At 39.8% G+C, this 26,112-nt stretch overlaps 1 long non-coding RNA gene across 2 annotated transcripts in view; it reads right to left on the minus strand.

Moving 5' to 3' along the window:
- Window positions 1–9,878: 9,878 nt before the first annotated feature.
- LOC130456407 (uncharacterized) overlaps window positions 9,879–26,112 on the minus strand; it is a 20,754-nt gene continuing 4,520 nt past the window's right edge. For both annotated transcript variants that reach the window (XR_008915202.1, XR_008915203.1), the window contains exons 2-3: window positions 25,389–25,548; window positions 9,879–10,233 (exon numbers count right to left, since the gene is read on the minus strand). This is a non-coding gene — a long non-coding RNA (uncharacterized LOC130456407). The remainder of the gene's footprint in view (window positions 10,234–25,388; window positions 25,549–26,112) is intronic.

A 26,112-nucleotide genomic window follows, 5' to 3' on the forward strand; every position in this document is an offset into this window, starting at 1 on the left:
ACAACACTCCTGAGTATAGCCTGAATCAAATTAAAATGTAATTGGGAAGTATTTAACAAAATAAATGAAAATACTATAAAACAAAGATAATATTACATTTTAAACCTATATAATGGGCAGCCAGCAGGGATCCTTATGAACAAATTAGCAGCTCTCATTCCTCTATGAGTTTAACACCGTTGATCTAGAACATAAGTAGATAGTCATTAGCAGGTTCCAATCCAACATGTGGAATGCTAGTTTCCCCACCTCCACAATGTGTGACTGAAGGATTGTTATGAAATTATGGGGGAAAGTCTTCTAATCTGCTCTGGAACTAGAAGAACCCAATAACTCCATAAAGATTGAGCTGGAGCTGAGTTTGCATACATAGGGATGAACCACTTCGGTCATGTATAATAATAGCTAGCAATTATTTAGCAGGGGGCAGCTGGGTGGACACTTCCTAGCTGTATGACTCTGGACAAGTCACTTAAACCAAATTACCTACCCTTGCCACTCTTCTGCCCTGGAAATGATACCCAATATGTAGATTCTAAGATAGAAGATACGGATTTTTTTTAAAAAAACTACCTAACAGGATAACTAGATGATGATGTGGAAAGCATGTCAGGATGTGTTCCTGGAGTCAGGAATATTTGTCTTTGTGAGTTCAAATCTGACCTCAGATACTTACTAGGTGTATAATCCTAGGCAAGTCATTTAATCCCGTTTGCCAGTTTCTTCATCTGTCAAATAAACTGGAGAAGGAAATGGCAAACTGTTCTAGTAATTTTACCAAGAAAACCCCAAATCAAAAAGAGATGGGCATAACTGAAATGAGTCAGCAACATTAATTATATACACTTTAAGCTTTACAAAATGCTTTACAAATATTATCTCATTTGATCTTTACAACTCTGAAAAAATAGATGCTGTTTTCTCCATTTTACAGATGAGAAAACTGAGATTAAATCATTTGCTCAAGGTCACACAGCTGGCAACCATCTAACTGACTAGTAGGCTAGATTTGAACTCAAGTCTTCCTTACTCCAAATGCATTATTTATTGTATCAGTTCCTTACCTGTTCCCTCTATGGGCACAAGATCCTGAGTACTCTTTCCCCACCTACCCCCACCCCATAGAAAGTGCTTCATGCTTATTTAATTGAATTAAGCTTAGTATGAATCATTTTATAATAAAACCCAATAAACATGTGTGCATACACATACTGTATAGGTTTGGGAGCATGCTATACCTTTCTTTTAGTTTCTAAATGCATTTTGTGAGCATAGGATGTCATGCCTGGCCAGATCTCATGTTCCATTTCAACCATGAATAAGAGCCATCTGTTCAACTCCTTTCTCAATGCTGAGGGATCCAACCCCTTCTTATTCTTATTTTTTGTATCCTATTCTATTATCTCGTTTTTTATTATTTCCACCTATCCCCTCATTCAGCATATCACCAGATAATAGCAACTATTTTATAGATACACTGTCTCATCAGAGCTTTACAACATAATACAAATATCATGGTCATCATTTTACAGATGAGAAAACTGAGATTCAGAGAAGCCAAATGATTTTTCCCACAGCCTTTGTTGTTTTTTTTAAAGCCTTACCTTCTGTCTTGGAATCAAGACTGTGTATTGGTTTCAAGGCAGAAGAGTGGTAAGGGCTCAATGGGGGTCAAGTGACTTGCTCAGGGTCACACAGCTGGGAAGTGTCGGATCAAATTTGAACCCAGGACCTGGGCCTGGCTCTCAATCCAATGAGCCACCCAGCTGCCCCCTATAGACTTTGTTAAAGGTGGAATTCTAACCTCTTTCTCTCATATCTTCAAGACCCTTTCCTACTGTATCTCTATAAACAATCTCAAAGAATGGAGGAGAGGAGACAGAATCAGCAATGAGTGGCAACATTAGATAGGACCCCTGCACTAATAATTGCCAAACTTTGTTGTAGCTCCTGAGTATCAGTGCATTTGGGAGGATAATAATAATGGTGCTTTAAGGTTTTAAAACCTTTTGCAAATATAATCTCATTTTATCCCCACAACCATTGTGGGAGGTAAGAGAAAGCTTATAGGGGGCAGCTGGGTAGCTCAGTGGATTGAGAGTCAGGGCTAGAGATGGGAGGTCCTAGGTTCAAATCTGGCCTCAGCCACTTCCTAGCTGTGTGACCCTGGGCAAGTCACTTGACCCCCATTGCCTAGCCCTTACCACTCTTCTGCCTTGGAGCCAATACACAGTATTGACTCCAAGACAGAAGGTGAGGGTTTAAAAAAAAAAAGAGAAAGCTTATATTATATGACTGCGAATTATAGCCCAGAAATAGGAGGTTTTCTCCATGGTGACGGGCAACTTTGCCCTCATCTCCCTATGTTTTTGCACTGTCTCCATTTTCTGTATTCCAATACATCTGCTTTTGGAACAGCCTTGGAATGAATAGAAGTCAAGTTTTCCTGGGAAAGGCTGACCAATTCTGTTGTTCTCACACTTGGCCAAAAGGGGTCATTAGAGAGTTCTCTGAAGCTGCTGTCCATAGTACTTGGGTGGTTCTGGGTGCGGTTAGTTTTCCATCAGTTCTAGCAGTTTTTGTTTTTGTTATTGCAAGAAGTCATCAAATGGCATCACTTTTCCGAGTCTGCATCAGCTAAATACACACACACACACACACACACACACACACACACACACACACACACACGAATGAATGCCTTTGAATGTTAAACACTGTAATGTCTGATGACATGTGGAATAATGATTATAATCAGCCAGTCAGCAAGCATTTATTAGGTGCCTGCTAGGTACCCGGCACCTTCCTAGTCTTTCCGGTCAAACTATATTTATCAGCACGTCCTGTTTATTCGCCCTACATACAACTGCAGATCCAATAGTTAGTTAGTTGTGCTTGAAAGTGATTATTGACAAAAGATCTCAAGGCATCAGCTACAGGGATCCTCCATGTCGATGGTGATGGTAGTGCCCATTGGTCTTGGTGGTGATGATTCCATATGATACTGTGCTAAAAACCTAGCACTTTGAAAGACTGGGGAATTGAGGCTAATACAATTTCCACTTTGCTAAGACTTACTTCAAGTTGCCTCCAGTAATCTCCTTCTTCCACCACTCCTCCCAAGACCTTTACGTGGCAATAAGGACAGTGAAATAGGTACAGCAATTTACACATTTAGGTCAATGTTGTTGCAAAACAAAACAGAACAAAACCTTGAGGCAGAGATAATAAATCTCTGACTTGACCTCATGAACATAATGCTCTAACCACTGGACATGAAGGTTATTTTACTATCATGATCTTTGGAAAGAACAAAGAAGGGAATTTAAGAATGGAAATGTGGTTTCTATCAGCTTTTTTAAAAAGGTACTCCTCTTACAGCTCATTCTGGGAGTAGAAGATATGGTCTTATGCACAATTAAGCCCTAGAAATCCAGTTGCCATAGAGACAGAGAACAACTGTAATATAACCATTACCATTTAACATCATTAGCTGGTTAAGACTGACCTTTAAAACTTAATCAGCATTATTTTTTTTTCTACTGCCAGAACAGGATTCTAGGAATATATATTAATAAATCTACATTTTGAAAATAATTCACTTCCTTCCCTTTTAAAACTTATTCACAGGTTGCATTAAGGGTCCCATCCTACCATGTTTTGAACTCTACATAATTCTTAAAATCCATATGGTCCAAATTCCTATTAATTGGTTTGTTCCCAAGGAAATAGATGAAGTCCTGGGGAAGGCTGCCTAATTCCTTTTCTCTGTGTTTTTCTCCAACATTGCCTCTGTGAGACAACTCCCCAGGGACATTAGGGATTGGAAAAAAGGAAAAAAAAGGAATGAGGTCCTTAGAAAAATTACCTGATTTCTATAATTCTCCCATCTGTTACTCTGGCTCCCTTTCTCCCTGAAAATCTAGTGATACCTTGATCAACAACTCCTTTGGGAATGAAATTTCTTTATGCTGAAGCTAACTATGTTAAAAAAAAATCTTCCTACTTATGAAAGTGCTGACATATGTCATATGGTTTACAAGCAGAATTCCTGCTAAGTTACCCAAAACTATCTGTTCCCAGGGTTCTCTTTGTCCATAAAAGGTAGAAATCAGAATAATTATAGCCCCCTTTTTTATATAGTGCTTTAAGGTTTGCAAAGTACTTTACATATAGTATCTCATTTGATCCTGACAAAAACCTTGTAATGTATGTACTACTATTATTGTCCCCATTTTACCGATTAGGAAGCTGAGGATGAGAGATGTTAAATGATTTGACACCCACTAATATAAGAAGCAAGAATGAACTCCAGGCCTTCTGACTACATCTGATAATCTGTCCACTATACCACCTAGTAGTTACTGAGTAAATAGAGCTGACCCTCACTAAAATGATAAATTCAGTAGCATTTGTCTTTACGGGGTTCCCTAGCCTTTCTACATTCCTTCTCCCTACCTTGGTTATGAACCTTCTTAACCCTTTAATATACCAGTCCTTCTGCATTTTAATGTCCTTCCTGTATGAAAATTAGAAAGCACATAGTGTCTATCACTTTATTTTTTCCATCTGTCCTTTCCTTCTTTCCTTCCTTCCTTCCTTCCTTCCTTCCTTCCTTCTTTCTCTTCTTCCTTCTTTCCTTCTTCTTTCTGTAAACATGGAAATATAGAGACCCCCAGTTTATTTAGTTTGAGTGTAGAAACCCCAGGTTTTGACCTTGTCACAGGAGAGGTTTTCCCCTGAGGGAAGGTCCCTCTTCACCAGACAATGGACTTCCTGGTAGTTTGGGTGGGAGCAGCTAATCCCTTTTGTCCCAAAGGTTTCTCCCCCTAGGCTAAGGTCCATGACCAAGGTGGCCCAGCCCTGGGCTGAGTCTTTCCCTTTTGGGTCCTTTGTAGGGCATCAGATCCTCATTGTTATTCCTGTCTGGAACTCCTCATTTTCCTTTCTCACCATTGTAAAGTCTACCAACTGTCCCTCTAATCCTAAACCCCCCAGGTCATCTAGAGTGGTATATAGGTTCCCCAAATTCTTTTGTTTCGGTGGCACTCCCAGGGGCTAGTAACCAGGGCATCTTGACTCTGTGCAGTTTTGGGAAACAGCTCTGTTGTCCTATTAGTAGCGCTAACCCCTTTTCCCTTGATTAAAGAGTGATTTTGACTATTTAATAGTTCTGTGTTTTTTCTAGTTGACACTTCCATGGAAAGAATTTAGATTCTGATTTTATATTTGAACTGTCTTTTTCTCAGATATACAGGAGGATGAAAATTCAATCATCATTAAATGGGATAGGAGAGTGATATCTCTGATACAATGGCTACCCTAGAGAAAGTACCTCAGAAGAATAGAAGCATATCTGCAATCACTGAGTCAACCCAGCTAAATTCAGATTTTCCCAACCATTGTGCTGCCTCTGAGATACAGACTCAAAACGAATTCAGTTAGTCTCATATGTTTCTCACCATTTATGCTGTCTCTGAGATTTAGTCTTCTCAAAACATCTGTGATCCAAGTCAAGTAATATCTCTGTCTGGGCACCCCCTTACCCTTCCTTGATTTTGTTAACCCTTTCCTCAAAGACTATAATTTGGGTGCTGCCATAGCCTGTCTTTGAGTAGCTGAGACTAGGCTCTGTCTGCTCCACATGCATGTTCATACTTTCAGAGAATAAATGCTATTGGTATTGTCAACTAGAAAAAACACAGAACTATCAAATAGTCAAAAAATCACTCTTTAATCAAGGGAAAAGGGGTTAGCGCTACTAATACGACAACAGAGCTGCTTCCCAAGACTGCACAGAGTCAAGAAACCCTGGTCACCAGCCCCTGGGAGTGCCACCAACTCAGGATGGACTCCAAGGAACAAGAGAATTTGGGGAACCTATATACCACTCTAGATGACCTGGGGGGTTTAGGATTAGAGGGACAGTTGATTGACTTTACAATCAACTTGTAGGCTGATGCCCTACAATGGACACAAAAGGGAAAGACTCAGCCTAGGACTGGGTCACCTTGGTCATGGACCTTAGCCTAGGGGGAGAAACCATTGGGACAAAAGGGATGTTTAATATTGGATGGGATTAGCTGTTCCCACCCAAACTACCAGGAAGTTCACTGTCTGGTGAAGAGGGACCTTCCCTCAGGGGGAAACCTCTCCTGTGACAAAGTCAAAACCTGGGGTTTCTACACTCAAACTAAATAAACTGGTGATCTCTATATTTCCATGTTGACAGTATCACACCAGTGGGACTCAGTTTACCTGTCAGTTCTTTTGGGTCATTCAGAATCAGGATTGTTAATCCTTCCTTCCTTCTTTCCTTCCTTCCTTCCTTCCTTTTCTTCTTGCTTACCTCCCTACATTCTTCCAGACTGTAGAAAACTTTGAAAGCCATGCTAAGGAATTTGGATTTTTTTTCAGATAGGGAATAGGAAGCCACAGAAGGTTTTTAAACAAGGAAGTGAGCGATATATTCCAAGAGCAATGCTTTAGGGGAAAAAAATCTGGTATTATTGTGAAAGATGAATTGAAGCAGGGGCAGACTAAATAAAGGCTAGGAAGACAAGTTAAGAGGATTTTATAATAGTCCAGGAGAGAAGTGATGAAAACATAAAACTAGGTCAATGGAAGTAGAAATGGAAAGGAGGAAAGGGATGGATAACAGAAATGTGTTTTACTGATGAAGAACTTGGAACCTAGAGAAATAGCTTTTTCAAGGTCATAGTAAGAAACAGATCAAGGATTCAAATTTAGGTCCCAAGGGCTACAAATCCATCTCTCCCTGCCATACCTCTACTTTAGGAGTGTCCTAGTGTCTGGAACTCCCCCATTGTCTGGCATCACATAGTCTTGGGTATATCCACACATTTAAAGTACAAAGATTTATGAGGATAGCAAAAAAAAAAAATTCAAGCTATGAGACTTATCCATCTCTCCACCAAAATCCACCTCTGGTGGTGAAATTAACTCTGGGGTTTTTAAAGCAATGCCTTTGATCAATGAGCAGCCATTTATTAAGTGCCTACTATGTTCCAGGCACTGTGCTAGGCACTGGAGATACAAAGGCAAAATGAAACTATCTTTGACCTCAAGGAGCTTTCATTCAAGGCTAAACTATAAGCCTGGAGAGATCCTAACAAGTCAAGAAGACTTTGACTACTGGTTCAGGGTCAGACCCAGTGTTCATTGTCTGAAGACCAACTGAGAATGATTCTAAGATGATTATCACCAGGTTGGCAGCAGAATCACGAATTCTTTGGCCACAACTCTCAAAATCTATCTTACTAAAATCAAAGGAACTACAATCTGCATCAGAGATACTCGTGGACCAAAATCATTGCCCACTGAAGTATTGAAGCAAGACTTGCCAGATCAAACACTTTTAAAGCATCTATTATCATATTCGAGACACTAGGCTAAGCCATGGGGATGCAAATATAATGAATGGACAAGGAAAGTGTAAACACAATATATCTAGTGAAGAGGGGCCAGAATTCCCACCTCTTACCTAGTCAGCCCCTAAAAAAGGAATTTCCTTTAAGCCTAAGGGAATAGTCAGTCCTCTGGGAGGACTCAATTTTCAGCCTTTTGATTCAGATTGTCAGCTAGAGAACTAATTAACTCCTTGCAGTATTGACTTTCAGAATAGAGACAACATGGAAGCTACTTAGCTAGGAATTGAATTGGGAGCCTCAGCTCACTTTACATGGACTACAGACTATTTCTGCCAGTACCTATTTATTTCGGTTCCTCAAGAACCTGAGTTGTATCTGTCAACATGGAAATATAGAGACCCCCCAGTTTATTTAGTTTGAGTGTAGAAACCCCAAGTTTTGACCTTGTCACAGGAGAGGTTTCCCCTTGAGGGAAGGTCCCTCTTCACCAGACAATGGACTTCCTGGTAGTTTGGGTGGGAGCAGCTAATCCCTTTTGTCCCAATGGTTTCTCCCCCTAGGCTAAGGTCCATGACCAAGGTGGCCCCGCCCTAGGTTGAGTCTTTCCCTTTTGTGTCCATTGTAGGGCCTCAGCCCCTCACTGTTATTCCTGTCTGGAACTCCTCATTTTCCTTTCTTACCATTGCAAAGTCAGTCAACTGTCCCTCTCTCTCCAAGCCCCCAGGTCATCTAGAATGGCTTATAGGCTCCCCAAATTCTTTTGTTCCTCAGAGTCCATCCTGAGTCAGTGGCACTCCCAGGGGTCAGTGACCAGGGCGTCCAGACTCTGTGCAGTCTCGGGAAGCAGCTCTTAGTAGCGCTAACCCCTTTTCCCTTGATTAAAGAGTGATTTTGACTATTTAATAGTTCTGCGTTTTTTCTAGTTGACATATCATAACCACAGACTTGGTAGTGAAAGACTCTTTATCCTCTATCCAATTACCAAGCTGCAGCTTCTGAGCCATTTTTTAAAAGATTTTTTTCCTTTTAATAATATTTTTGTGGTTATCTTTTGTTTTTATATTTTGATATCCAGATATACCTTTCAGCTCTCCAGGGAGAATCCCTTATAACAAAAGAATGGGAGAGAGAAAGAGAAGGAAAAAGAGAAAAAGGAGAGAAGTTAAGAGAGGGAGGGGGAGAGAGAGAGAGAGACAAACCAACACATCATCCATATCTGACAGCATATGCATAATGTTCCACATCCATCATCCCCCATCTCTACGGAGAAAAAGAAGGAAGAAGGTATATGTTTTTTCCTCTTTTCCTCAGTTTAGGGTGTCCTTGCCATTGCTGTTCCATTTCATTGATGTATTCATTGTATATATTGTTTTTCTGGCTCTACTTGCTTCACTCTGTATCAGTTCATATAGATTATGTCATGTGTCAACATGGAATCTAGAACTCCCAAACTTGAAGCCAAAAAGATTTAATGACCCCCAGTTTACTGAGCTTAAAAGTGAAAGCCTCAGGTTTGACCTTGTCACGTGAGAGCTCCTCCCTGAGGGAAAGTCCTACTTCACTGGTCTCAGACTAACAATAGATCTTAAGGTAGTTTAGGTGGGAACAGCTAATCTTATCAGATCTTAAGTATCTCTTTTTTGTCCCAATGGTTTCTCCCCTTAAGGCAAACTCCTTTACCAAGATGGCCCAGCCCTGGGCTAGGTGTTTCCCTTTTGTGTCCATTGTAAAGCATCACTGTTATTCCTGTCTGGAACTCCTCATTTTCCTCTGTTACTATTGTAAAGTCAATCAACTACCCTCTCATTCTCAGCCCCCAAGTTCTTCTAGAAAGGTATTTAAGCTTCTCACTTTAATGGCTCCTCGGAATTGTCCATCTAGCTTTGTTGGCTCTCTTAGGGGTCAGAGTGCAATCCTCAGACTCTTTGTGGGTGTTAGTATACAGCTCTGTGTGGAGGCCTACTGTTACACTGAACCCCTTTTCCTTGATTAAAGAGCGATGTATCTGACTATTTAATATCTGTGTTTTTTTCCAAGTCAACACATGCTTCTCTGTGTTCACCATTCATGTCATTTTTATAGCACAACAATATTCCATTCCATGGAATACCATATAGCCACTCCTAAATCAATAAGCATTTACTTTGTTTCCAGTTCTTTGCTACTGTAAAAAGAGTAGTTATTTTGGTATATGTGGAGTTCATAAAATCCTGTACATATTATTTCCACATTCCCTCTATCCTTCTGATCCATTCTAAGTGTTATGCCCCCTTGTCCAACTTAAACTTCCACTGGTAAATTGGGTCCCTGGAATTGGGGCAGGGCTATAGGGGCTACCCATGTTGTGAGTGACTATCCTGCCAAACATTAGCTTATTAGCCCCCACCAGTGTGCTTCTACTTAACAGTTAGCCAGAAACTCAGTTCTTTTGCAAAAGCATTTACTCATATGGCATAGCATGAATAGTAGTAGTTATGAAATATTTCCCCAAGAACCAGGGACTCATTCCTCCACAGATAGAGCCAACATCCAGGAGTGGGCAAGAGCCAGGACAAGTATGATGTAGTGAGTACAAAAGTAGTTGAGCATAAGTATGTAATCAAAGCAACCAACAATTCTTTTCAGTGCCACAACCCTTAGCTGAGAATTGGCAGGCATTTCTTCCCTTTGACTCCCTCTGAGGGTGTTTGTCACCTCCAGGTGGGGCATGGGGGAAGGCTGGCTCTCCTGTTTAGAATTCTTCCTGTCTCAGAAGTCCCTTCCTTCATAAGCCATTCCAAATTGTCATATGGTGAGTTACTGTCAGTTCAGTCAGTTTCACTTCCCATACTCCTTTGGGACTCTCATAGAGATGAGTGGTTAAGGACAAAGGTGTAAATATAGTCTGTGCCCTAGAAGGATGGTCATTAATTGCCTTGCTGGCTTCTTCATAAACAATTAAAATCTTTAAGCTTCCCATCCTTTCTGGGGTAGGGAATGTCTATTTATTATCAAAATCCTTTCTCCTTTGTTTTTTAGCCTCAGTAGACTTTGAGCTTTTGCTGAAGCCTCACCAGAGCACCCCCTTTCCATGAGAAATGGGGTACAGTTAATAGTCGTGTTTTGCAAAGACCAGAAGCTTAATAAAGAACTCTTGTTTTCTGCCCTACAGTTTACGGTGACATGATTCTTCTCATCAGTCAGTGTGGCATAGTTGAAAAAGCATTGGCTTTGGAGTCAGAGGACCTGATTAAAAATCAACCCTCGATGTTAACTATCTGGGTGACTTTGGACAAGTCACTTCACTTTCCCAAACTTCATCTGTAAAATCCAGGAGCTGGACTAGATGGACTCTTTCCAGCTATAGGTCTCTGATTGCATGATCCGAAGTCTACAATTGATTTATAAATATGATGAATCAGGTAGGGCTGCCTCATTACCCCAGTTTTGCCAGTGAGGAAACTGAAGTCTAGAGAAGTAAATGACTTGCCCAAAGTTACCCAGTGAAGAGGCCAAAAAGCTAGGACCAGAATCCAAGTGTACTTATTGCATGTCGTCTTTTCCCTACTCCATTGGCACTTTCTCTATAGTTCTAGGCAGCATTTTTTTGTTTGTTCAGTCATTTTTCAGTCCTGTCTGAGGCTTTCTTTTCTTTAAGCTCTTACTTCTATCCTAGACTTGATTCTAAGTATTTGTTCCAAGGCAAAAGAGCAGTAAAGCCTAGGCAATTGGGGTTAAGTGATTTGCTCAGGGTGGCACGGTTTAATGCCAGAAATTTGTCCAACCTGCAATAAAACAACTGAAGCAGAGTTCTTGAGCTGATAATTATTTATTAGAGAGCCCTGGTCCCTTCCAGTAAATCCTCCAGACCTGGCACTCTATCCACTGTGCTACCTCACTGCTCCCATTTGGGGTTTTCTTGGTAAAGATACTTCCATGGTTCGCCATTCCCTTAGCTACCTAATTTTACAGATGAAGAACTGAAGCAAATGACTTGCCCAGGGTCACCTAATACTTCCTACTTTCAAAGTGCTTTATAATGCATCATTTGTTCACATACCATTCTGATGAAACAGATACACAATAGCACCATTACCTAGAAGGGAGAAAGAGAAATCCCATGGTTTGTCAAGCTATAAAACAGTGCAATACATTTTGGAAAGTCACTTGTAAAACTTGCATCCCAATATGAACCTGAAAGTCTCCACTTTTCTGCAAACACAAATACATCTCAACACACACTAAATTTCCAAGGGGACAATAAGGAGCCCAGCCAGGAAATACATTATTATCAATCAGTCAAGAAGATAGCAGGTGACAAATACCCATCTTATTTGTGTTTGTTTTATTAAAAATCCTTATTTTTTTTCCCTAGTGACAACTCTAAGACAGAAGAGCAAGGTCTAGGTAAATGGAGTTAAATTACTTGCCCATACTTGTCATACAGCTAGGAAGTGTCTAAGGCAAGATTTGAATCCAAGTCTTTCCAACTCCAAGGCTGGTACTCTATCTGTTGTGCCACCTAGCTGCCCCCACCTTGGGTTTTTACCAACAAAAATGCCCTCAAACACCACTATAACACTTTTTTCAGAGACTGTCCTTTCAGTAATAGCATTTTTTTTGAACCGGGTTAAAGATAGAGCTGTGTTATGTTTAATTCTACTTTTGGGGACAGCATGTACATGTTAAGGTTTCAGCACATGGTGCCCACAATGGGAAAGCATTTAGTATAGCAGGTAGAAGGGTTACTTCCACTCAGAGGAGCCAGGGCGGAACATGGTGGAGGCTGGCATGTTATCTTTCTTTTAAAAAAAAAAACTCTAAACTTCATAATTATCAACAAAACCAGATTTTCTAATGCACAAGTAAAAAAAAAACAAGCAATTACACTGCATGAATCAGATTCAATAATGGCTGAGATCTCTTCCAGTCTGTGATTCTGAAGCATAGCTGTAAAAAGCCTATTTATTTAAATCTGGATGCAAACACATCTTAGCTGCATGACCTTGGGTAAGTCACTTAACCCTATCTACCTTGGAACGAATACTTTGCATGGATTCTAGGACAGAAGTTAAGGGCTCTTTTTTTAGTCTATTTTTTCCATGTTTCCTTTTGAAATTTCTCTTCTTTGTATTTATTATTGTTGTTGTTGTAATTATTTATTTTTTTCCCTTTTAAACATTATTTTATTTGGTAATTTTCAAACATTATTCATTGGAAAAAAAGATCATTTTCTTTCCCCCAACCCCCCACCCCTCCCATAGCCATTGCGCAATTGCACTGGGTATCACATGTGTCCTTGATTCAAACCCATTTCCATATTGTTGGTGTTTGCATTATAGTGTTCATTTAGAGTCTCTCCTCAGTCATATCCCCTCCACCCCTGTAGTCAAGCAGTTGCTTTTCCTCAGTGTTTTTACTCCCACAGTTTGTCCTCTGCTTGTGGATAGTGTTTTTTAGATCCCTGCAGATTGTTCAGGGACATTGCATCGCCACTAATGGAGAAGTCCATTATGTTCGATTGTACCACAGTGTGTCAGTCTGTGTATAATGTTCTCCTGGTTCTGCTCCTCTCGCTCTGCATCACTTCCTGGAGGTCATTCCAGTTCGCATGGAATTACTTCACTTTATTATTCCTTTGAGCACAATAATATTCTATCACCAACATATACCACAATTTGTTCAGCCATTCCCCAATTGAAGGGCATCCCCTCATTTTCCAATTTTTGACCACCACAAAGAACGCAGCTATGAATATTCTTGTACAAGTCTTTTTCCTTATTATCTCTTTGGGGTACAAACCCAGCAGTGCTATGGCTGGATCAAAGGGCAGACAGTCTTTTAGTGCCCTTTGGGCATAGTTCCAAATTGCCCTCCAGAATGGTTAGATCAATTGACAACTCTATCAACAATGCATTAATGTCCCAACTTTGCCACATCCCCTCCAGCATTCATTACTTTCCTTTGCTGTCATGTTAGCCAATCTGCTAGGTGTGAGCTGATACCTCAGAGTTGTTTTCATTTGCATCTCTCTGATTATAAGAGATGTAGAACACTTTTTCATGTGCTTATTAATAGTTTTGATTTCTTTGGCTGAAAACTGCCTATTCATGTCCCTTGCCCATTTTTCAATTGGAGAATAGCTTGATTTTCTGTACAACTGGTTTAGTTCTTTATAAATTTGAGTAATTAGACCTTTGTCAGACGTTTTTGTAATGAAGATTGTTTCCCAATTTGTTGCTTCCCTTCTAATTTTGGATGCATTAGTTTTGTTTGTACAAAAACTTTTTAATTTGATGTAATCAAAATTATTGATTTTCATTTTGTGATTTTTTTTTCAAGCTCTTGCTTGGTTTTAAAAGTCTTTCCTTTCCCAAAGATCTGACAAGTATACTATTCTGTGTTCACCTAATTTGCTTATAGTTTCCTTCGTTATATTCAGGTCATTCACGCGTTCTGAGTTTATCTTGGTGTAGGGTGTGAGATGTTGATCCAAACCTAATCTCTCCCATACTGTCTTCCAATTTTCCCAGCAGTTTTTATCAAAAAGTGGGTTTTGGTCCCCAAAACTAGGATCTTTGGGTTTATCATAGACTGTCCTGCTGAGGTCTGTTGTAATTATTGTGATTAGGCAACCTGACATATTTAGACAGAGAGCTGGCTTTATGTTTTATCTCTTAGCACATTGTAGGTGGATGGTCTAAGTCAAGCTAAGCTATCATTGGTACAGATGAGATGCAGGAAAGTGACATAAAACCATCTATATAAGGCACGTCACTTGCTCTCTCTCCCTCTTTCCCTAGAGAGGCAACTCTGGCTGGCTAAGTGTTCTAACATCTTGCCATGGTGGTGCAGCTATTTGTCTGGGCTTGGTGGTGAATTTGCCCTTAAGCTGATTCAGGCTGATTCCTTCCTCCTTACTCTCCAAACTTTGCCTAACCAGGCTGGAGAAATCCTACACCCTTTCCGTCTTCCTTCTTCTTAATTTCTTTCCACTATATCAATTAAATCACCATAAATTTCCAGCTGACTTGGTTATATTTCTTTTATATTTGGGATATCCATGGCAACCAAATAATTTACATAGTTTAGGTCACAATGCTAAAATTATCCTTTACAGACAAACACAAGACCATGAATCTCTATTGTGTACTGCTTGCTTTTCTAAGGACACAGTAAATTGCATCTGATTTTGAAAGCCATCCTACTTGTCTGGGATTCCTTTTGGTCTTCTGTTTGCTTTTGTGCATTTAAAATAATATGATTTCAGAGGGCAGCTGGATAGCTCAGTGGACTGAGAGTCAGGCCCATAGATGGGAGGTCCTAGTTTTGAGTGTGGCTTCAGACACTTCTCAGCTGTATGACCTTGGGCAAGTCACTTAACCCCTATTGCCTAGTCCTCACCACTCTTCTGCCTTGGAACCAATACATAGTGTTGACTCTAAGGTGGAAGGTCAGGACTGATAGATAGATAGATAGATAGATAGATAGATAGATAGATAGATAGATAGAATAAAATAAAATAATATTATTTCAAATAGTTGTGTGAACTTAGGGCAAGTCACTTAAAAACTATTTGCCTCAGTTTCCTCATCTATAAAATAGGAATAATTGTTGTAAAGTGCATTAGAAGCCTTAAAGATCTATATAAAAGTTACTATTGTTGTTATGATTATTTAGTGACCTTTTCTTTTTGTTGGCAATTTTTGGAGGTGTGGCAATTCTTTCCATATCCACCCCCTCCATTCCACTATTCTTCCCCCATCAATAGAAAAAGCTCATGGCCTTTTTTACATGACAAAATTTATTGTCTTCAATTAACAAGCATTATTTTCTGTCTTTTCCACTTTTCTCCCCCTTCCAAATTGAGAAGGAAAAGATGAAAAAGCTAAGCCCTTGTAACTCATATGCAGATTCATGCAAAACAAATTCCCACTATTAGATATATCTGAAAATGTATCTTATTGGATATCTGGAGTCCACCGTCACTCTGACAACAGCATATATTCTATTAGACTAGAATTTAAATCATAGGCATAAAGATTTGACATCACCACTACACCAAGAAATTACCCAGTGCTCTCAGTTCTATGTATTTCTTGGCTTTTCTTCATAATATGAACTCTTCACAAGAAAGCTAGGTAATGCCTAGCTGCTTAGGGGGTCATATGAATGAATGGATGAATGAATGAATGAATGAATGAATGAATGAATGAAATGAAATGAAACATATTGAGCCATCCATGCTCTCCTTATCCTCAGTATTGCCTAATTATTAGGACAGTTAGGTGGTACAGTAGATAGCGTGTTAGACCTAGAGTCAAAAAGACTCATTTGGCTGAGTTCAAATCCTCTCATAACCTTAGTAGCTGTGTGACCCTGGATGAGTCACTTCACCCTATTTGCCTCAGTTTCCTCATCTGTGAAATGAGCTGAATGAGGAAATAGCAAACCACTCCAGTATATTTGCCAAGAAAACTCCAAATGGTGTCATGAAATGTCAGATACAACAGAAACAAATCTGAACAATGTGCAATAAACTCTGCTAAGCTCCAGGGATACAATAGAATGAGTCCCTGCCTTCCAGGAGCTCACATTCTAATGGAAAAAACAAAACATAGATTTCTGTTGCCTGTCAGATGGAAAGGGTGCTGGGGCAAGGTAGATATTGATGCCTCGTCATTAACGTGTCCACATTCACAAAAGAAGAAGCCCTTCTTGGAAAAATCATGGGTCTTTCAAAAACACTAAAGGTTTTATAACATTCAAATACATTCTCATCTGTCTTTTTCACATCTATTTTTTTTCTAATGCTTTCTTCTCTCTTAGAATCAATACTGTGTATTGATTGGTTCCAAGGCAGAAGGGTCAGCCAATGGGGGTTAAGTGACTTGCCCAGGGTCACACAGCTAGGAAGTGTCTGAGGTCAAATTTGTCTCTAGGCTTGCCTTTCAATCTACTGAGCCACCTTGCTGTCCCCTCCCACATGTCCCCTCCCACATCGTTTTTATCTCCTCCTCCCTAATTGGTCTGTGATGGAGAAATTTAGCTGGTGATCAGTGTGTGGTCAATCTGAGCTTTTGTGGTCTCTATGGAAAGAGGAGGAAGTAAAAGAAACATTTTAATCCATTTCTCTCTTGGATGTTGAGTCTTTTGTTCTTTTGACTAATTTTTTTTTCTTTTCAATGGTACTTTCACTTCCTCCTCAACTGACTTACTGGGTTGCTCTGTTTTGGAGATGGGAAAATTCCATCTGGGGAGTTTTAGTTTCTTTTAAATACTCAAATATATCCTTATTATGAAAAAGGATTTCTCCTTTATTTACTTGGGTTTTGAGGCAGCATAATAAAGTGGGAAGAGCATGAGATGTTGGAGATTGAAGATCTGAGTTCGAATCTCACCTTGGACAGGTTATTCAATGTGCCTCAGTTTTCTCATCTGTAGAATGAAAGGGCTTAGACTAGGAATCCTCTGAGGTCTTTCTTATTCTATATCTATGATCCTACAAAAAGGAAGAAATATGAAACTTCCTGATTACATGACTAACAAGATGGCAAGCTCTACTTTTTCTTTAATCCATAACAACTTTCAGAAATCTCTTTAAAAGCTGTGTGTCAGAAATAGAGCAATTACAACTGAATTGAAAGGACAAGGAGGAGAGAACACCATAAGGTAAAATCCTTATGAGTTAGCACTGGACAAACTAATCCTCCAAGTGTGCATTCAGCATCCCATCACCACCAGCATCCAGCATCCAGCATCCAAGCTATGGTCAGGCCAACCCATAGGGCTGGTGTTGAGACCCATAATGGGAATCCCCTTTCTGCTGTGGAGCAGCTCACCCTTACCCCTAGACAATAAGCAGTAAACTTGGATTTTGCCCAGTTCAGACAGCTGGGTAGGGGAAACTTGATGCCTTCTGCCTGGCGCAATCTCTTTCCTTAATAGTTTCTCTTTCCCCCAACTCTGGAAAAATTAGAAGGAATGTATCCTCTCCATAGAAGGATAGGATGAATGTCGAGGGAGGAATTGGGGCAGGGGGCTAGCTTGAGTGTCTGCACAATGCCTTAAAGGAATGAGAATAGACCTGGAGCTAGTTCTCTATTTCCAGAAGCTGGTTAGGGCAGGGACCCAGGACGATGAATCCTATATTCCCAATATAGGAAAACACTGAGAAGAAATTAGGAAAGAATAAATATCTGAATTAATAGTTCTCCAATCAGAAATTAAAAATTCAATTAGCAGAGTAGGAAAAAACTGTATCTATGATAGAAAGTTTTCCCCAAGATACCAAAGAGAGAATAATAGATTTAGATGTACAAAAAAATTGAAGGGGAAATTATGGCAAAAGAGAAGCAAAAAGCCACATTGCTTAAAAACTATATAATCTCTACATAAGCCAAAGCACCAGGAAAGGATGCTCAGAGACAATATGAGGATCATTCGTCTCCCAGAATCAAAACGCCTGAACATCATGATGCAGGAAATAATCCAAGCAAATTGCCTCAAACATTAAATACATAAAACAAAGCACCAACTGAAAGAATATACAGATCACCATCTAGGGAAAAACTCTATACTTGAAACTCCAAGATGCCTAGTAGTATAATTTAACAAGGAATAAATTCTACAAGAAAAAAAAAACCAATAACAACTAGAAGAAGGACCTTCAAATATAATAGAAAGGAATTTGAATAATAGAAGACTATTCAGCACCTACTAGAAATGTTGGGAGGAGATAGAAGAATATATTTCCAGAAATAAAGGATCTCAAGATGACATACCCTCTAAATCTGAGCCTAATTATCAACATTCAATAAAAGAGGGGTATTTGAAGCATTACTGCAATACAAAAATAGACATGAGCAGAATATTCAGTTATTTTAAAATATGACAAACAACAGAAACACAAGAAAAGTAAATAGGTGTAATCTCCAAGGAAAATAGAAGTAATAAATTGTCCCAAGTTTAGAGTTTTATTTTTTACAGAGAGAAATAAATGGAACAAGCACATGGACATTTACAAAATAGACATTAAAGGGGAAAAAACTGATGAATATTCAAGGCAAACATTTGGTGAGGCACAAATAAAGGATTCAAAGTAGAAATATTCAGATAAAAAAGTAGCACATTTTTCCTACTATGGACACCCAATATTGCTAGTGGGCAAGTGACAGTTAAAGACATTATTATTGTTTGCAAAGTGCTATAAAATATCAGTTGTCATTATTACATTATTATTATTATTAATCTCTGTGCACTTCCATCTCCTTTCCTTTTAAAGGGAAGAGTTGAACCAAATGTCATTAGGTGGCATTCTATGATTTTTAAATAATTGCTAGACCTTTGAAAATTATGCTTTAGTTGCCTTTAAAATATCTAACTGGAAGTGTCCCTTATTTAAAATTTTTCCCTCTGTTATCTGAAATGTGCATGGCATAATTCTTTAAAACAACAAAAAAAGAATATTGTCCTAATAGAATAGATACCTCTCTCTTCGCTCTGTCTTAAAAAACAAACAACAAAAAACCCTTATCTTCTGCCTTAGTATCCCTTGTAAGACAGAAGAGTGGCAAGGGCTAGACAATGGGAGTTAAGTGACTTACCCAGGGTCACATAGCTAAGAAGTATCTGAGGCCAGATTGGCCCACAGAACCTCCTGGCTCCAGATCTGGCTCTTTATCTTCTATGCTACCTAGCTGCCCCTCAAACACTTTTATCTTAGCCAAATAAACCTGCCCATTATCTGAAGGACATGAAGAGAAGGTGAATAACAAGAACCAACTAGGAGGAAACTGACTAGAATGACCTTGTAGATTTCACTGGCCGGCATTCTATGGGGGACCATTGGTTCGCCATAGACACACACAAAACATTTCATTTCTACATTCATGGTCAGATTTCAAGTGACCAAGAAAGAACTCTAATTCTTGTTTGGTTCCGGTTCTCTAGGAAGTGAGGTTCAATACTGGTCTTCTGGGACCTGATGGAATTGTACAATTCACAAGTGGATAGAATTGAGTATTATCACTACTTGCACTCTGTTTTTCAGTTAAGACAGTTACATTTAGGATCTGAAAAATGACTCTTGAGAATTCTTAATAGTAATTGATTTTTCTCATGAAAGATTAAATCACTGTGAGTGTGACATTTTTTTCTCCCTGAATTAGATCTAAAAAATTTGCTGGCCTCAAGATTTAACTATGAAACAGTGCAATTAAGCCTTGACGTGAGATTTAATTAATGAATGAGCTTTATGTTTTATGTGCCCCCTCAGGAATAGAAGGGTAGCTTCAGAAATGTAATTTTTTGGGTTAATTTGACAGCTCTGAGATTTTTATTAGAATCTTAGTATCTCTGAGATAGAAGGGACCTAATTATGCACTTTGTTGTGCTGAGATGGGTTTTAATAATTAAATCAATGCAATAAACATTTACTGAGTGCCATCTGTGTACAAGGCATTGTTCTGGGATACAAATACAAAGGTGATCTCTCTGTGTCCCCTCAAAGAGTTTATATTCTCCTGAGGGGTAGGAGTGGACACAATACATGCCAGACAATAATTACAAAGTATATACAAAATGAGGCAGCTAGATAGCTCAGGGAAAAGAGCAATGAGCCTGGAGTTAGGAAGACCTGATTTCAAATCTAACCTCAGATACTTACTGTGTGACCCTGGGCAAGTCACTTAACCCCGTTTGCTTCAGTTTCCTCATCTGTAAAATGAACTGGAGGAGGAAATGGCAAACTACTCTAATATCTTTGCCAAGAAAAACCCAAATTTGCTCACAAATGGTTGAACACAACTGGGATAACTGAACAACAAATACTAGGATCCAGACTTTGTGGAATGGAAATAGGGGAACATGGAAGAAAAATTGTGGTTTAGGAAATTCTTCTTTTCACAGAATTGAACTTGGCTTTTACAATCTCCTCCCAGATGCTTCTAGTCTTCTGTCTTTCACGTGGAAACCTTTGTTCCAACGTTTAAATGCAGACATCATGTCTTCCCCTAAATCTTCTCTTCTCAACTCATTGTCTCAGAAAGCAATGGTTCAGGCTTTCCAAAAGTCCAACCTAAGCGTACCTAGGAGCAATCCTTTTGAGGAATGTATCCCACTTATTTCTAACCTCAAAAGAGTGTGTGACCTTGGGTAAATCATTTAATCTCTCTAATGCTCCCTGTCCCAATCTATAAAAGCAGGGATTAAAGCTAAGGTCTTTCCCAGGTATAAATTCTATGCTCTGACGAATTCCCTGTTTGAGAAGAAATGTTGAAATGCTGGCCTCAGACAAGGTCTATGTCAAACATTTTGTATTTGTATGGATCTGCACGGGTAGAAACAATTACTTACTAGGAATCAGCTACCCACCCCCTTTTTCCAGATAGGATCTTTGAGTTCACTGGCACAGAGATCTATCTGTGAAAAACTCCCTCTGCCAATTCAGACTGGTGCCTAAGAAGTGAGAGGATACTTAGAGAATGTTCTGGGGGTACCGAGAGGCTGTGACTTACCCAAAGTCACATAGCCACCATGTGTTAAAGGCAAGATTTGAACTCAGCTGTTCCTGACTTGAAACCAGCTTTCTATTCACTCTAGATGCTGCCTTGGGAAGATGATTATATATCTCCTTTCTAAGTTTAAGATAATGTTGTATGATTGGTAGAATCTTCCAGAATATAAGCCTTGTGTCTTTGAGTCCCTAAAGCACTTTCCTGCCATGAAAAAGAACTGGGAGAGGAGGAATTTGGAGGGAGAAATAGCAGGAAACATGGTGAGCAAGAGACTGAAAACTAAGGTCTGTTAGATTTCAGGCTAAGATGCTAACTGGCTTTGTGGAATGGTGATGAAAGAAAGGCTTTTGTTTCCCATAGACCAATGTAGAGAGTATGAGGAAGGGAGCAAAGGAGATGAGGAGAAGACCTAAGCGGTTTCAGAACGTTCTCTGCAGTAGGATACAGGAGCCAGTGTCCTGATTGGCTAAGACATTATGGAACTCCTGAAGCCAAGTTCACTTCTGTAAATCTTTCTTCAATGCATGGAGTTTGATGGATTCTTGTGAGGGTACCGTAGTAGGAAAATCCAATCACTGTATGATATATTACACAGGAGGAACAAGAGAGGAAAATGGCATCAATACACAGGCTGGCTGGCACATGTAAGCACTTAATGCTTAGTGATTGATTGCCAGGCTTTGGAGATGGTGCCAATAAGAAGAGTGAATTAAATCCCAGGCGTGGTCAAAGAAAGGAATAGAAAGAAAATGTGTGACATATCCTGGGTTAGATCTCTGAGAATTCACTTAAGTTGGATACTTTGCCCTACCCCCACCACCATGCACTACATTTAAATCACTCCAAAACATCAGAGGCATAGCACCAAGGGCAGCTAGGTGGCACAGTGGATAGAGCACCAGGCTTGAATCAGGAAGACTTGAGTTCAGATTCAGCCTCTGATACTTACTAGTTGTATGATTGACCCTGGGCAAGTCACTCAACCTTTTCTACTTCAGGCTCCTCCTCTGTCAAATGAGCCAGAGAAGGAAATGGCAAACCACTCCAGTATCTTTGCCAAGAAAAACCCAAAAGGGTTTTACGAAGAGTCAGACATGACTAAAATGACTCAACAACAACAAAAAAAAGTTGAGAATCTCTTTAATTTTTTGGGTTTGTTTTTTTAAATAAAAACCCTTACCTTCCATCTTGGAATCAATACTGCATGTTGGTTCCAAGGCAGAAGAGTGGTAAGGGCTAGGCAGTGGGGGTCAAGTGACTTGCCCAGGGTCACATAGCTGGGAAGTGTCTGAGGTCAGATTTGAACCCAGGACCACCCATCTCTGGGCCTGGCTCTCAATCCACTGAGCCTCCCAGCTGCCCTCAATCTCTCCAATTTTTAAAGACATCCAGGGAGTCTTTCTTGACTTTCAGGATTATAGATTTAGAAGAGGAAGGGAACTTGGAGACTAGACCTAGTACTGGGAGTACAAAGACAAAAGTTAAAGCTTCTGCCCTCAAGGAGCCTACATTCTAATAGTGGAGACCATCTGAACATAAGCAATAAGCAGGTACGTGATATATGCAGAATAAATACAGGGTTATTTGGGGAGGGAAAGCAGTAGCAGCTGAGGGAGTAAGGAAACACTTCATGTAGCAGGGAGGGCTTGAGATGAGACTTGAAAGAAGCCATGAATTCTAAGCTAAGGAAGAAGTGCCTTTCATGCATGGATAATGGATCCTGCAAAGGTTTGGAGATGGGAAATATAGTATCCTGTATGTGGAACATTGAGCAGGCAGTATGATTAGGTTGTAAAATCTATGAATGGAGAGAAATGTGTAAACAGACTGGAAAGGAAGAACCAGGTTGTGGAAGAGAGTTAAATGCCAACAGAGGCATTTTGATTTGACCCTAATGGGGCAGCTAGGTGGCTTTAGAACCAAGCCTGGAATCAGAAGGTCCTGGGTTCAAATCTGTCCTCAGATACTTCCTAAGCTGTGTAACCTTGGCCCCCATTGCCCAGCCCTGACTGCTCTTCTGCCTTGGAACCAATATACAGTATTGATTCGAAGGCAGAAGGTATGTTTTAAAAAAAAAAAATCAACTCCTCCTAGTCAACCTCCCTGTGAGGCCATTGGACTAGATCTCTAAAGTCCCTTTTAGTTCTAAGATTCTGAGTATACAAGTTGATCTCAAATAATGTGATGCTGAATGTCCTTTTCCATAAGAATATTCTTCCACATTATGCAAAAGAAAATGTCTGCATAAGCCCATGCTGAATGGAGGCTCTGAAAGACCACAATTCCCCAGTGATTGCAGTTTGTTCCATTGGCCACAAAGATGGCGGAGGCAGGCACTGTGGAGCACTTAAGAGCCTGGTTAGTCGCAGAAGAAGCCAAGGTCATCCATTGCATGGTGGACCATCGCCAGCCATCTTGACTTTTGTCTTGCCACTGGACTTCGATGACTCCAGGAGAGAGGGTGAGGCTGAAGATGTTGTGTGACTCTGCCTCACTTAAATCTAATTATTTATGAGTCAAAAGACATCATCAATGATGTCATTTTGGTCCTCTTTGAGTATGAAGGACAACTACTACCAACCAATTGTCAGAATAAATCCAATTAAAAACCTGGATGTTTCGGTCAGAATGGCTGCCTCTGGAAGTTTTTCCCTTTACCCTTATAGTCTATTCTAAAGTCCCAGCTACACCTACCCACTGACACATCTATGATGCTCCCCCAAAGTCCTGAGTTACGTAGCAGGCTCCTGAACTGATGGGTCTAATCAATGGTATGCTGGTAAACGATTAACGAAATCTCTAAATATCATTGAAGTGAATTATTTATTTAATGTTTTATATTTTTTATTAAATTTATTTTAATTAATTAATATAAATTAAAATTTATATTAATAAATGTCACCTAACTAAATATCATTTAACAATCGGCTCTCCAGGTAGAAAAATTACCCAAGACACACTTATAAGTTTAATCTTTATCATTTAGAATTTCACCATCACTTTCTTAAGTTTAGAGGATCAACCAAATTATAAATCAAGTCCTGATTTGTAGCATTTGCCAATTTCTAGGACACAAATGCTCATGCTGGAAAATTTAACAATTAACATTGAAAGCTGGTAAGGGCTGGCTCCTGCTCACTCCTGGGTCTACTTCATACTTGTGTCTTCCCCATTGACTCATACATAATAGACAGTCTACAAATTGTTGATGAATTGCATTGAGCTGAATCAAAGCCGATCCTTTTCTGCCCTTTTTGGACAGAGGCACTGGAGGTGGTGATCAGGGTGAATGGCTCTCATTGCAGGTCTATTTCACTCATGTGTGGTCAGAAAAATCCTTGTGCTTTTTTTAGCATAAAATTCTATAAATGCAGATTGAACTCAAAACCTCTCCTTTCCTCCCTCCTCTCATTTATGGCACAATTTAGCCTATTCTATTTTCAGTCGCTTAACTGCCCTCCATCTAATGATCTTTCACTGGAGGCTCTTCTTGGCAATGACGCTGGTACAAAAAGATCTGGATGCAGGGCTTAGAAGCTTTCGACTAATGATCTGTGAGTAGATGGAGAGTTTGAGCTCACATTCAATTGACAGAAAAAAATTTCAACATAAAGTAAAAACATTAAAAATGACTATCACACAGAGGGCGACAGAGAAGTGCATGATGGGTATGGAAACTGTCTCCCACCCTCCCAATGCAGGAATTTCCTCCCTCCTCATCTCCACCTCCTGACTTTCCTGGCTAACCTCCCATCTTCTCCAGAAAGCTTTTCCCAATGCCTTTTAATACTAGAGTCTTATCTCTGTCATGGATAGTTTGTGTATATATATATATTCATATATATTTATATATATATATATGGTCTCTCCTATTACACTGTGGCTTTCTTGAGAAAGGGGACTGTCTTTTTCTTTTCCTTGAATCCTCAGTGACTAACACATAAGTTCTTAAAGTTTATTGATTTTTGTTCAAGGATTTCATCAAAGAAATAATCATATTTGCACTTCCTATCTTTCCTGTGAGAACTTTGTAAATATTAAAAGTGTCCTATAAAGGTGAACTATATAATATTACTTTAGGGCAGCTAGGTGGTGCAATGGATAGAGTGCTGAGCCTGGAGTCAGGAAGACACCTTCAGGAGTTCAAATCTGGTCTCAGACACTTATTAGCTGTGTGACCCTGGACAAGTCACTTAAGCTTGTTTGCCTCAGTTTCCTCCTCCAGTAAAATGAGCTGAAATGAAATGGCAAACCACTCCAGTGTCTTTGCGCAGAAAACCCTCAATGGGGTTATAAAGTCAGACGTGACTGAAAAACGACTGAGCAACAGTCATAATATAATTTAACCTACACTTAAATTATTCAAATACTCAGAAATTCCAATTCATTAAAGCTGACGCAGATGACAACCTTCTCATGCTGCCGTAGGTTGACCACAAAAGTTCTAGCCAAAATGCTGGGGCCCTTCTTCTCTTTCTCTTTGCATTACTGTAAAGGATACCAGTAGAGTAAATGGACTGTCCACCTGCTGCGCCCCATTCTAGCCATGGGATCAGTTTGGTTGTTTTTTCCATTATGATTAAAAAAAAAAAAAGATTGGCCTGGTCACATGGTTTTCAGTGGTCAGTGTTGCCTCCAGGATGATTCAGTTGACTGGGACTCTTGGAAGGATGGATAGTAAGAAAAGTCACTCATTTACCAGGGCTTATAAAGAATAGCTAGCAGACCTGCTCTGCCCTTTCTGGTCTCTTCCCCTTTCCCTTTACGCCTATGTGCCAAGAGCCCAGAGTTTTGCCCATTGCTTCCCCCCCATTCCTCCCTTTCAGCCCCTGGGTTTTGGAAGGACCATTTATCAAGCTGCCTTGCTCCTGCCCAGATGGTCTGAATGGTACATTGCTGGCCACCTTCAGTCTTTCTAGTTCCTTTTCTGAGAACAGTCATCTATCAAAAATCAATGAGCAGAGAAGCTATGTGGATAAAGAGCCAGGATTGGAGATGGGAGGTCCTGGGTTCAAATATGGCCTCAGACGAATATTCCTAGGTGTATGATCCTGGGCAAGTCACTTAACCCAGTTGCCTAGCCCTTACCACTCTCCTGCCAGGAAGCGATACTTAGTAAGTGTAAAAAAAAATCTATCATGTCAGAGACAGAGACCTGATGGGTTTTTGCAGAAATGGCCACAAATGTGGCAATGATAGAGTCTGGGCAGAGGCAGACTACATGC

This window comes from Monodelphis domestica, chromosome 1, assembly GCF_027887165.1.
Source record: "Monodelphis domestica isolate mMonDom1 chromosome 1, mMonDom1.pri, whole genome shotgun sequence".
NCBI classification, from domain to species: domain Eukaryota; kingdom Metazoa; phylum Chordata; class Mammalia; order Didelphimorphia; family Didelphidae; genus Monodelphis; species Monodelphis domestica.